Consider the following 13,847-nt stretch of genomic DNA (forward strand, 5'->3'; position numbering starts at 1 on the left):
TAAGATTGGTTCATAAGTTAATCTATATAAAATAAAATATGATATACTTATATTATAAATTTGATTTAAAATTCTTCAATTGTTTTTTAAACATTGACGTAAACATCGAATGGAAACTTTGTTAGGATCGATTTGCTTCTACACACTATAGATCTGTGGAGAGGATGAAGAAAAATGAGAGAGAGAGAGTTCGTGAGGAGAGAGAGAAATAATTTTGTGGTAAAACCTGTAGGTAAACTCCATGACGGACGGGCTATTTATATTAATGATTCAGAATATATACAGTTAGACAGAGGAAAAGAGAATAAAAGGTACAGTGCTACAATGCTAAATTAAATATTAATATATAATCAGTACGTTACATATTAATCGGACTCCACAACTAACAAACTTTACTCATATGCAACAAGAATTGAACAAAAAACTTACCACCTAAGTTTGTGAGGTAATCAATATGATCCTTTTATTTTTAATTCAAACCTTAATTTCGAGTCATTAGAATGAGAAAATCTTAATAATAAATACTTTCCATTTTCGTAAATTATAGACATACCCTCCGTCCCAAATTATCCATCCCAAATTAAAATAACACATTAATTAAGAAAAATAATTAATAACATGACTATTTTACCATAGTATCCATATTAAATGATGTTTACATTTTAATTTAAAAAAAAAATTAATGTAAAGGGTAAAACATGAAAAAAGACAAGTAAAATGAGAAAATAAATTGGAAATTTGGGACGGATAATTTGAGACGGAGGGAATAATATATAAATGTTGTGCCTTTTAACTTGGCTTCAATTTTCATCCACGCCCTCTAATTTTAAGTGTCTACAAGTAGATACTTAAACTTATATAGAGTTGAACAAACAGATACATGTGTCCTATGTGACATCCTACGTGGCTAACACATGAAACACCAAGTGTATGATGCCACATAAAACGCGCGTATCTATGTATTCAATTTTATACAAGAGTGAGTGTCTATTTGTGCATACTTAAAGTAGAAGGTTATAAATGTAAACCGAGGTAAGATAAAAGCCATATTCATGCATTATGCTTAAATTATATATAACATAAATTCAAATAAATTAAGTCTTTCCAACTTAGAATCCCAAAAAATAAATTATTAAAGTTGTATCAAATGTACCAAAATGTTCTTTAAAGTCCTAAACATGCCACGTGGAAAATTAAAATTAAAGTATTATAAAAAAAGTAAAAGAATTATCTTTTAAAAATGAACTAAAAAAAAACAAATCATTCGTTTTTAAACGGAGGAAGTATATAACATAAATTCAAATTAATTACGTCTTTCCAACTTAGAATCCCAAAAAATAAAATAGAAATTTTAATATGATTTATATTCCCATAAGGAATAAATTTTATGCCAATCAGGTGCAGCTAGATCTGGTTAAAATAAAATAAAGTAGAGTTGATGAGTGCTCAAAAGTGCTGCAAGACATTTTGATAGGCCGACAAAATCAGTGAAAGGACAAGCTATTTTAATTAATTTACTGATGCATCAAATAAATCAATTGACATGTCAAGTTACCATCTTGCCCTTGGATTAAACAAATTTAAACTATTTCAATTGGTTTTTATTAACCCCAATAAAAGAAAATCTAAAGTCATGTAAGTATTATTTTCAAAAATTTTAATATGTGACTTAAATAATGTATGGGTAGAGTGATGGACAGTCAAGAACATGAAGATGAAGATAGTGAGATGAGGATGTACAAATGAATGTGTGAACATACTAAAATGATAATATTAAAAATAAAATTATACAAAAGAAGATGAGAGTGACCTTGTGGCGGATAGATGGAAGAAGCAAAATTGAAATAATTCAGATATTAAAAATTTAAAAATGGAGGATTATGATAGAGTAGCTAACCAAGAGTTGTACTGTACTTTTACGCGGGAGAGACATATGATAGTCTCATCTTCTCCTTTCTAGTGTTAGGATGAGAGCGTCCAAGATTATAAATATCCACATTAAGGGGTCATTTATAAAAAAATAATCTCAAGATAAAATTTGGTATTAACTTTACCTCATGTTTGGTACAAGGGATTATTTAATCTCGAGACTATTTTCTTTTTTTGATAATCGTGGTGTCCGGGCCAGCTTGCGCATACCTCGAGCTAATTCTGTCCTCCAAGGCTAGAGCAAATGGGAAGAAAACACGTAGCATCTGTCTCTCCTAGGAATTGAGCCGGAGACCTCATGGTGCTCATACCAACTTCATTGAACCACTAGGCCACACCCTTGGGTACCTTAATCTCGAGACTATTTTATCCCAGTAGTAACACCATTGGTTTTTTATTAACCCCAATAAAAGAAAATCTAAAGTTTAGTAAGTATTATTTTCAATTTTTTAAATATATGACTTAAATGGTGTATGTGGTAGAGTGATGGACAGTCAAGAACATGAAGATGCAGATAGTGAGATGAGGATGTACAAATGAATGTGTGGACATACTAAAATGATAACATTAAAAATAAAATTATACGAAAGAAGATGAGAGTGGCCTCGTGGCGAATAGATGAAAGAAGCAAAATTGAAATAAGTTAGCCATGAAAAATTTAAAGATGGAGGATTATGATAGATGGCGAGTAGCTAACCAAGTGTTGTACTGTACTTTTACGCGGGAGAGACATATGGTAGTCTCATCTTCTCCTTTTTAGAATTAGGATGGGAGCGTCCAAGATTATAAATATCCACATTAAGGGATCATTTATAAAAAAATAATCTCGAGATAAAATTTGGAATTAACTTTACCTCATGTTTGGTACAAGGGATTACTTAATCTCGAGACTATTTTTTTTTTTTGATAACCGTGGTGTCTGAGCCAGCTTGCGCACACCTCAAGCTAATTCTATCCACCAAAACTAGAACAAATGGGAAGAAAACATGTAGGATTTGTCTCTGCTGAGAATTGAACCTGAGACCTCATGATGCTCATACCAACTTCATTGAACCACTAGGCCACACCCTTGGGTGTCTTAATCTCGAACTATTTATACTAAAATAGTGGGATTACTATCCCATGGAAAGGGTGGGATAAAATAGTCTCATGGGATATCCCACCTCGTGAAATATCATTACTTATCTTATTCAATGTGAGACTTTGCAATGAACCATAACACCAAATGATTTTGGAGATAAAAACTATGAATTGAGAGATCATATAGAAAAATCAATCCCAAATATTAATTAATTAAACTTCAAAATCAATATCAAATACCTAAGCAAAAGAGAAACAAGTTAATAGAATTAAAGGATGTGATGCAGTGGATGAAACTGTCCCTTCCTTAACTAGAGGCTTCGAATTTGACTTTTGAGTATGAAAAAATCTTTGATAGGGAATGCTAACCTCGAATGGACTATACCCGGTGTGAATTCAAATTAGATAGATTTCAATATGAATATCGAACATTGAAAAAAAAAAAAAGGTTAATAGAATCACAATGGGTAGTTTGGGAAAAAAAAAATTTATAGAATAATTTCGAATTTTATCCCATAGTACATAATAGTCCTTTGAAAAAAAAATTATTACTACTTTTTACAAACAGAGAATCTTTGCAGAAAAAAAAAACAAACCTAAACCACTCCATTCCACACTTATTATTTCTCTTATCATCTTCATTTCCTTCACTACAAAAAGAAAAAAAAACCCCCCAAAATACACCTTCATAACTCTGAACTCTGAATTATTCTTTCATGGAAATCCAAAAACTACTCATCAAATTCAAATTCCCAATCTTAATAGTATCCATTTTATCAATTTTAATCATCGTTTTCATTAATTTAGCTCCTCGATTTCTCGATGTTGTTAAATATTTTTGGCCTCTTTTACTGTCTACTGCTCTTTTTCTTGTTGCCGTTGTTGTATTTGGATGGATTTCTCCACCAGTAAATGAAGTATATAGTGAGAAAACTGGTGAAGGTATTTTGGATTTTGTAGCAGGTCAAACTGATGAAGATTTACAAACACATCTGCATGAATTGCATGAAGGAGATGAAGGAAAAGAAGAAGGAGGTGAGAGTAGTAGAGTAGAATGAAGTGAGTTAAGTTACGTTTTTGATAACCATGTTGTTCGGGCCAGCTTTCATTTCATTCACGTCGGCTAAATCAATGGGATCGTGTTGCTTTCGAGCAGCAACAGATAGATATCAGGTCACTCTGTCCGTTCATAATCGATGTTGGGATAGATGGGAAGAATCATTTAGTGTTAGTTTAATCGTTCGTTGTTTCTATTTGTATGTTGTTTTTTTAATTAAGATATTTTTTTTTGATAACCGTGATGTTCAGTTTAGCTTTTATGACATAGCTTGATTAAATCAATGGGATACTTGTCGCCTTTCAGCAGCGATAGATATTGGGTGACGCTGTGCATAATCGATGTTGGGACAGATGGGAAGAATCATTTAGTGTAAGTTTAATGGTTGTTTCTATTTGTATTTTTTTTTTAGTTAAGATACTTTTTTGATAATCGGAATGTTCGGTCTAGCTTTTATGACGTAGCTCAACATACGTGTCGCCTTTTAGCAGCGATAGATATCAGGTAACGCTGTGCATAATCGATGTTGGGACAGATGGTAAGAATCATTTAGTGTTAGTTTAATGGTTGTTTCTATTTGTATTTTTTTTTTTAATTAAGATACTTTTTTGATAATCAAAATGTTCGGTCTAGCTTTTATGACGTGGCTCGATTAAATCAATGGGATACACATCGCCTTTCGGCAGCGACATATATCAAGTGATTCTATCTGTCCATAATTGATGTTACAAGAACAGACGAGAAGAATCATCTAGTGTTAGTTTAATGTGCCGTTTCTATTTTTCTTTTTTTTTGCTTTTTTAATTAAAATAATTTTTTGATAACCGTGATGTATGAGCTAGTTATCGCACACGTCAACTAAATCCACGAAGTGACTGTCTACCACAACATAGCACACATGAAAGAATTACCTAATATTAATGTTATTTTTTTGAATAAAATAAAATAAAATAAAATAAAATTAGTGGATCTTTATTTTCCTAGTAACTTTGTAGCTAATGAAATTGACAGGTGATGAGTTTTGTATATATTGAGAATAATGTTACTTTGCATTATTGGTCTGCTGCACCTTATCTTTTGGGTCCCTTTCCTTTTGATTATTCAAGTTTTTAGCATTTTGCTATATTCCCTTTTTACTGGTTGAAATTTAAAATTTATGAGTTTGAAAATTTAATATTTTTACTAAATGTATTTATCTTGTCGCTTCGTTGATGTTATTTTGGTAATGCGTTGTGTGTGGAAGTCTACAGAAAATAAAATTTCGATAAGCATCTTACCACTTTCACTTGTGAGATTATACGCAAGTTTTATCTTACTTTAAAAGTAGAGAAATTATTTATGATAGACCCTCGACTAAAAAACAATGCAATACATATTTAGACGAACAAAAATCTTCGCTTCTCCATAGTTAGAATCGAAAAATTATACTCTCTCGTCTCAAATTTCCTAATTTGATTTCTTATTTTACTTGTCTTTTTTCATTAATCCAGAAGAGACAAAATCTTTTTTCCATGTTTTATCCTTTGCATGAATTACTTTTTCTTCAAATTAAAATGTAAACATCATTTAATAGAGATACTATGATAAACTAGCCATGTTATTAATTATTTTTCTTAATCAATGTGAAAAAGGATAATTTGAGAGGGAGGTAAATTGAACTAGTTCGGAAATTAACAAAACTCTGTTTTTACTACTTCACCAACTAAATTGAATATAATATCAACATTATTTATTTATTTAATTGCTAAATTCCTGCACAACATGGGTAAACTCTCTTCTTTTGTACTATTTAATAATATCAATATTATGGGTAACTTTTGTTTGTTGGTTATTAACCTTGTGAGTGAATGTAACAAATTTACCCCAAATAGCAATAATGGATTGTCCACATCTCACATATGGATGTCTACATAATGTGTTCATTTTTTTTTTTCCTTTTTTCAAATTGGTCTTTGCGTGAGGGAATTTTGGCGCAACGGTTAGAGTTGCTGTTTCATTTAATTGAGAGTTTATTAAAATTAGCCTTTTTGTCCTTTGGGATTGACTCACTGGTTTGGAGGGTGGTAGCCCACCATAGCTACCTGAGATCGATTCCCTCCTCAATATCTTTGAGCCATGAGCCGGTCGCACAGGGCTTATCTAGTGCGGTATACATCTCTTGTGTGATTTGCAGACTATTACACAGTGGGGGGTTTACCCAGTGCACAAATCCGAAGGGTGTAGCGACTGCGGGTTTTCCTGCGGTTCCAAAAAAAAAATCAACCTCTTTATCTTTTTAAAGGTAGAGTAGAGTAAAGTCTGCATACATGACTCCATCTTTCACATAGTAGTGGAGTTAAAATTTTCATTGAGGAGGTTCGGAAGTGAACAAACGGACTAGTCGAAGGAGATTCAACATCTACTATATATACGTACAAAATATTTTACCATATAAAAATAATATAATTTTCCGTCGAAGAGGGCGAACTCCCTGAATCAAAGGTGGCTCCGCCATTACTTCCGCACACTTTATCCATCAAATTACACTTGATTTATTATTGTTATTGGTTAGAGTTGATGTTGTGTACAGATTCAAACCGCAAAAATAATGTCTTATATAAATATAAGATAAGATGTACAAATAGACCAACGTAATTTGTAAGGGACGGACCCTATAATCTTTAAATTCTAAATCCTTTCTTTTTTCGAACTTCATAAATAACGAAAAATTTAGTGTAACAAACTTTCTTTTTATTGATCCTATGTAACTAACACAACAATTTAAGGTAAAGAAAACAAGAAAAGGGAAAACAGCAATATTAGCAGTGTTGGATTCCTAAAGTGAATTACTTACCACCGACCATTACATTTGGTCCTCTTAAAGACAAAAACAAGTGGGTTCACCTAATTTGTCTTCATACTAAGCACCTAACGGTACTATTAATATCACTTGCCCTTTGCTAAGTTTCCAAGGAAAAAGATACCTCCGTACGTAACTTTGCTCATCAAAAGTTTGGGATGAATAAAAAGAAATAATCTAATGTTTCGATCTCTGTTATGGTTTGAACTTAATACCTCATAATTCTCAAGTCATTTTACTGACCATTAGGGGCGGAGCTACCGAACCCTCTTTGGTGAAAAATTATACTCTATATCCATGATTAAAATTATTTTTTATGTATTTATAGTAGATACTGAACTCCCACTGCAATGGATGGGTCGGGTTGCTTCTCCCTTAACCAGAGGTCTCGGGTTCGAGCCCTGAATATGAAAAATCCCTTGGTAGGGAGCGCTTCCCTCCGAATGGGACCCTACGTGGCGCGAATTCAGATTAGTGCTGGTACCAAACACCGCATGAGAAACAAAAAAAAAATACTGAACTCCTAATAGGCCCTACATGACGCGAATCCGAACCATATGGCACACCCTTAAAGTATTCAATGACATATGCATGAACTTCAAACTTCACATAAGAATACCTAAAACTTTAGCCATATATGAAACTTCAAGCATGTTTGGAATTTTTTTCGAAATGAATAAACCTATAAAAATTTATAAATTTAGAGCATAACTTGAATCGTAACACCAAAATCGAGTATGCATAGCACTTACCTACAAAATGATTCGATTTAAAATTGGCTTGGGCCCACAATCACACTTATTAGGACATGGACTTTTAAGCTTGAATACGATGGGTCCATAAATTAACGTTTGATTAAAATTAAAATTTCTGTTTGTCAACATAATCTTTCAACAATTCAACCTATGTGTGTTGGAATAGGGCCCACAATTATACACTTTCGGCCTCCCTAAAAATTACCCTATCACAATATAATGAAAATTGACTGACAACAATTCAAGCTTTAACAGAGTTGTGTTAGGATTTGTACTAAGCGGTTCAAAATATAAAGAAGTCGAAAGACATTTGATATCTATAATCTATGGAACAAATACTTTTAACTATATCTAACCAATATAATATTCCGTGGAAGGTGGTATGAACCCTTCAGTCCTACCTAGCTCTGCCCCTGAGTTTCAAGGACGAAAAAAGTTTGTGTTGGAAGTGTTTCTCCTCAACGTGCACCCCGGTGCACTGAAGTGTCTACCATGCGCAGGATTCGAGGAAGGCTCCACCACACCTTAAGGTGTATTGTACGCAGTCTTACTTTGCATTTCTATAGAGACTATTTTCAAGACTTGAATTTGTGACCTCCTGATCACATGATAACAACTTTTCTAGTTATTGCAACGGTCCCTTCACAAGTGGAATTTGAAACTCCATAATATAACTAATTTTTTCAATTGGTTTATTAACCCTAATAAAAGAAAATCTAAATCTAGTAAGTATTATTTTCAAATATTTTAAAATATGTGATTACAAACACATTTGCATGAATTGCATGAAGGAGGTGAGAGTAGTAAAATAGAGTGAGTTGAGTTGAGTTACTTCATTGATAATCGTATTGTTCGAGCCAGCTTTCATGCATGCATGTCGACTAAATTCACAGAATACGTGGTCGCCTTCTAGCAGCAACAGATATCAGGTGACGGGGTTTATCATCGATGTTAGGACAGATGGAAAGAATCAACGTTTTGATTGTCTTTCTTTTGCTTCATCTCTCAGTTTTTGCTCTCTATAGAGGTTTTTTTTTTCTATATTTGCTCAAAAATTCAATCTTTTATCTTAATTGTTGAAACTATTGGAGTTTCTATATTAAAGTTTGGATCTTGATAATTTAAGCTTAATTTGTTCTCTCTTAAATATCAGTTGACTTCTTTATGTTTTTGTTATTTCTTGATTTTAATTATATAATACTATGTTTTTGTGTGTTCTTGATGTTGCTGCTATTTTTTTTTTTTTTTTAAAGATGTTTAGTATAAAGTTGCTGCTCTTTTGCTTACAATCATTTAGTTTATCATGTTATGTGTGGTTGTTAAAGTAGGTGACTAAAAGTTTTCTATTATTTCTTGATTTCCTTTATATTTTCTTTTAGGTCTTTTGTCATTTTTGGATCCTTTTTCATGGAAGAAAGCTTGTTCATTTCTCTGTATTATGACTTTGGATAACAAGATATCTGTCAATAAACAAAAAAGTGTTGAGCATAAAATTGAATTGCTTGTGCTTGTAGAGGGTTTCCATAGTTGACTGAAATATGTTTACTTGAAAAAATCCAAAAAGAAAAAGATGATGGAGACTATTGTGCATGTCACTAGAGGCGGAGCCAGTGCTCTTTAGGGTTCGTCCGAACCCCTTTGACGGAAAAATATACTATTTATACATGATTAAAATTATTTGTCTTCTTCATACCAAGCGCCTAACGGCACTATTAATATCACTTGCTCTATGCAAAGTTTCCAAGGAAAAAATACCTCCGACCTCCCATCAGCAATACGTATTACGTAACTTCGCCCATCAAAAGTTGGGATGAATAAAAAGAAATAATCTAATGTTTTGATCTCTATTATGATTTAAATCTGAGACCTCGTGATTCTCAAGTTGAGGCCTCAAAATTTTTAATAGTAAACTCTATAATTTCAACTTCAATTGAAATAATAATGAAGATTGTGAAATACATTTTAAAAAAATATCTAAAAAATAATAATAATAATAAAAAGGAAAAAAAGTTATCTCATTTTTTACAAGAAATATTTTAGAACTTTGAACTAAACAACTCAAACTTTATATTAATAGATAAAGTTTTAACTACAACATCCAAGTTAATGCACTGCAAACAAATGACTAACATTTTATTAAAAATAATTAATTCTTACTTTTATTAATAATTATATTAATATGAAGTTAAAGGTTAAGTGTCTTTAAAAAATAGCACATGAAACAACTACTAAACAACAACAGATAAGACAGCTCTAAATTATTACAATAGTATTTTTGTATGTACGTTTATATATGTAAAACTCCTATTAAAATTTGGCTTTAGGCCTTATTGAGACGCCTCTGACATTCAGTAATTCAACATTGGATGTAACTAGATACAACAGAAACGATGCATCATTGGTTGCTTGGTTAGCTCGGGTTGCATGTCAGACATTAATCTAACGTTGATTCGTAGATCATAAAATGCATTTGGATCCATCTTAGTAGCTTCTTTAATTCAAGAACTTGGATCCATCTTAGTAGCTTCTTTAATTCAAGAACTTGATCCATCTTAGTAGCTTCTTTAATTCAAGAACAGGAAAAGAAAGCAAAGAAGAAAACTGATAACATGAATGAAGGATTAGAAACATACACAAAACACTGAGTTTTTAGTTTAGGAATTGTAGATTTTTTTATAGTAGTTTAACTTTACAGGTCAAATATTTAATCTGCTATCCATAATACAAAGCACTATCTAGTGCAAGTGGCTACTTACCATTTTACTTATATATTATACCACTTTTATACTAATGTTAGGTATAATCTAATCTCTCATAAAAATTAAAAATAAACCATATTTCCAAGTCAAAACATGACCTTTTTCTGCCTGCTCTCTCTGTTCCTGCTCTTTCTGTTCTTGAGGTTTGCTGCCTGCTGCCGCTCTTTATCGTCGCTGGCAAAAGGCTCACGGCCTTAGTCTCACTGCTCTCCACATTCGTTGCTAACTAATTTCTTATCTCAAGAGTCAACCCCCATAAGTCTGTAAGTTATTTTGAAAAATTATTTTGTTTCTCTTTCTTGAGCCTAGAAATTCAAATTCGAAATTATCTTGACTTAGGAGAAAGTATTTTAATTTTGTAAATTGAGATGGAGAATTTTTCCAAGAAGATTAATTATTCTCAATCAAGTTCTAGTAATGTCAATGTCAATCGTTCTTGTCTTATAACTGACCTCGATTTGGATTCACTTAAAACCAATCTGGGAATAAAAAGATCAATTTCTATTATGATCCTCGAATACGACATGAAGTGAGGAAATATTATATTGAAAAAGGGCCTTGTAAACCTATCTTGAAACCATATCCTTCAAGTGAAATAGGAGGTAGAATGCGTCAATTTACTTCAAGTTGGTTTAAAGGTTCACATTCTACTTGGTTGGAGTATAGTGTGGAGAAAGATACTGCATATTATCTTTGTTGTTATTTGTTCAAAAATAAATTTGTTCATGAAATTATGGGTGTTTTTATGCATCAAAGAGTTTTTGGGATTGGAATAAGGCTCTTGAAAGATTTTGTTTGCATGTTGGTAAAGTTAATAGTATTCACCACAAGTGTTACAATAAGATGCTAGATTTGTCAAATCATCGTCAATCAATTCAAGTTGTTCTTGACAAACATTCTCAAAAGGCAAAAAGTGAGTACCGAATTCGTTTGGAAGCTTCAATTAATGTGGCAAGACTTCTTTTGTATCATGGATTGCCTTTTTGAGGTCATGATGAAAGTGAACCTTCAACTAATCAAGGCTACTTTTAAAAATTTTTGCGATGGCATGGAGACAAACACCCGAATGTGGAAAAAGTAATATTAGAAAAAGCTCCACAAAATGTTACTTTGACTTGTCCTATGATCCAAAAGGACATTGTCAATGTTTGTGCCAAAAAAACATTAAAAGTTATAATTGAGGATTTGAATGGAGATTACTTTGGTATATTAGTTGATGAATTCAAAGACATCTCACACAAAGAACAAATGACTCTTGTTTTGAGGTATGTTGATAAGAATGGTGAAGTTTTTGAACGGTTTATCGATCTTGTCCATGTAGTAATACATCGGCATGCTCATTGAAAAAAGAAATTTATTCTTTGCTTTTCGATCACTCACTAACTCCATCCAATATACGTGGAGAAGGTTATAATGGAGCTAGTAATGTGAAAGGACAGATAAATGGTCTCAAAACTTTAATTATGAAAGATAGTTATTCGACATATTATATTCATTGTTTTGCACATCCATTGCAACTAACACATTGTTATTGCTAAAAAACATTTGTAAGTTGAAGACTTTTTTTATCATGTTACTAATGTGTTGAATGTTGTTGGAGGATCTTTTAAGCGTAGAGATTTACTTCGTCATCACCAAGCTGAAAATTTGAAGCAATTACTTGAGTCCGATGAAACTCACACCGAACAAGAATTACATCAAGAACGTGGGCTTTAAAGATCGGATACTACTTGTTGGGGATCAAATTTCAAAACATTGGATAACTTTCTTGTTATTTTCTCATCTATTGTTCAGGTGCTTGAAGTGATTGAAATTGAAGGTTCTACCTCAAGTGATAAAAATCAAGCGGAATATCTTTTGATAAAAGTCAAAATATTCAACTTTGTTTTTATGCTTCACTTGATGTTGAAAGTGTTGGCCATGTCAAATGAATTGAGTAAGATTTTACAAAAAAAAATCAAGATATTGTTAATGCCGTTGAGTTTCTTAACATCTCAAAGAAAAGATTGCAAGATATGAGAGAAAATGAGTAGGAATCTTTGTTGGATGATGTTTCTTCATTGTGATTCACATGGTATCTTAATTCCCAAATTAGATGAGCCTTATTTTCCTGGAAAGTTAAAGCGTAAGTATTTGGATGTTTGTTATTCGCACCATTTGCATGTTGAAATCTTTTGTGCTGTCATTGATGTGCAAGTTCAAGAGCTTAATGATCGTTTTGATATAGCGATTAGTGATTTGTTTCTTGGGATGGGCAGCTTGAATCCTATCAATTCTTTCTCTAACTTTGATAAAGGTAGAATCATGACTTTACCGAAGTGTTATCCAAATGAATTTGATGATGGAAAGCTTCGAGATTTGAGTTAACAACTTGTACTTTCATAATTCATATGCGAGATTGTAGTTTCAAATTATCCAACTTGCAAGAAATTCATGCCTTGGCAAAGGTGTTAGTTGAGGCAAATCTTGTGGAGACTTATTCACTTGTTTATTTACTTGTGAAGTTGGCTCTAATTTTACCCGTTGCTACGGCAACTGTGGAAAGAGCATTCTCTTCCATGAAAACATAAAAAATGAAGTGCGAAATAGTATTGGTGGTCAATATTTAAATAATTGTTTAATATGTTAATGTAAATAATGATGTCATCGTTGATCGTTTTCAGAATATGAAAACTCGTCGAGACAATTGTAATGAATTATGGATATTATATTATGATATTAGTAATATTATTGAAAGATTAAGTTTTTTCATTTTATTATTGTTCTTTTTTATTGATTGGTTGGTTAATTATTCTATAGATCGAAAAATAAATAATCTGTTTAATTTAATCGATAAGTTTACTTGGCACCCAGAGAGTCCGGATCCCGGATCCACCTCTGCGTGTAACGTTTGATTAGTTAAAATTAAATAATTTTATTTATTTTGGAAATTTTTAATGAAATGCAAAAAGTTCAAATCACTTTACAAATATCCTGAACACTTTGATATAACTAGTATAGGTTTCCGTGTGGTGCGCAGAATACTTTTCTATAAAAGTATCATTAAAAATATATTATCCTATTCATATGAAATAATAACTTTTTTAAAATAAAGTATTTTATCTTCTATGTTAATGCTATGGAGTTATGCATCCTTCATCTTTGATTCCTGATGTGCACATTTGAATAATATATGAGTTGCATTTCTTTTATTATTAACAAAATTAACATATTTCAAACTATTATGAAATTTAAAAAAAATTATTTAATAGTGAAAGTGTAATTAAATATTAATATAAAGTAAGAGTTACAATTATTTTAGATGTTTTGATATGAAAAAAATGAAATTAGTATTTTTACTAATTTTTGTTGATGATTATAAAAATAATTTTGTAAAATATCAAATAATTATTATTTTGTATATTTATAACCAATTAAAATATGTGATT

The sequence above is a fragment of the Capsicum annuum genome, chromosome 7 (genome assembly GCF_002878395.1).
Source record: "Capsicum annuum cultivar UCD-10X-F1 chromosome 7, UCD10Xv1.1, whole genome shotgun sequence".
Taxonomy (NCBI): Eukaryota; Viridiplantae; Streptophyta; class Magnoliopsida; order Solanales; family Solanaceae; genus Capsicum; species Capsicum annuum.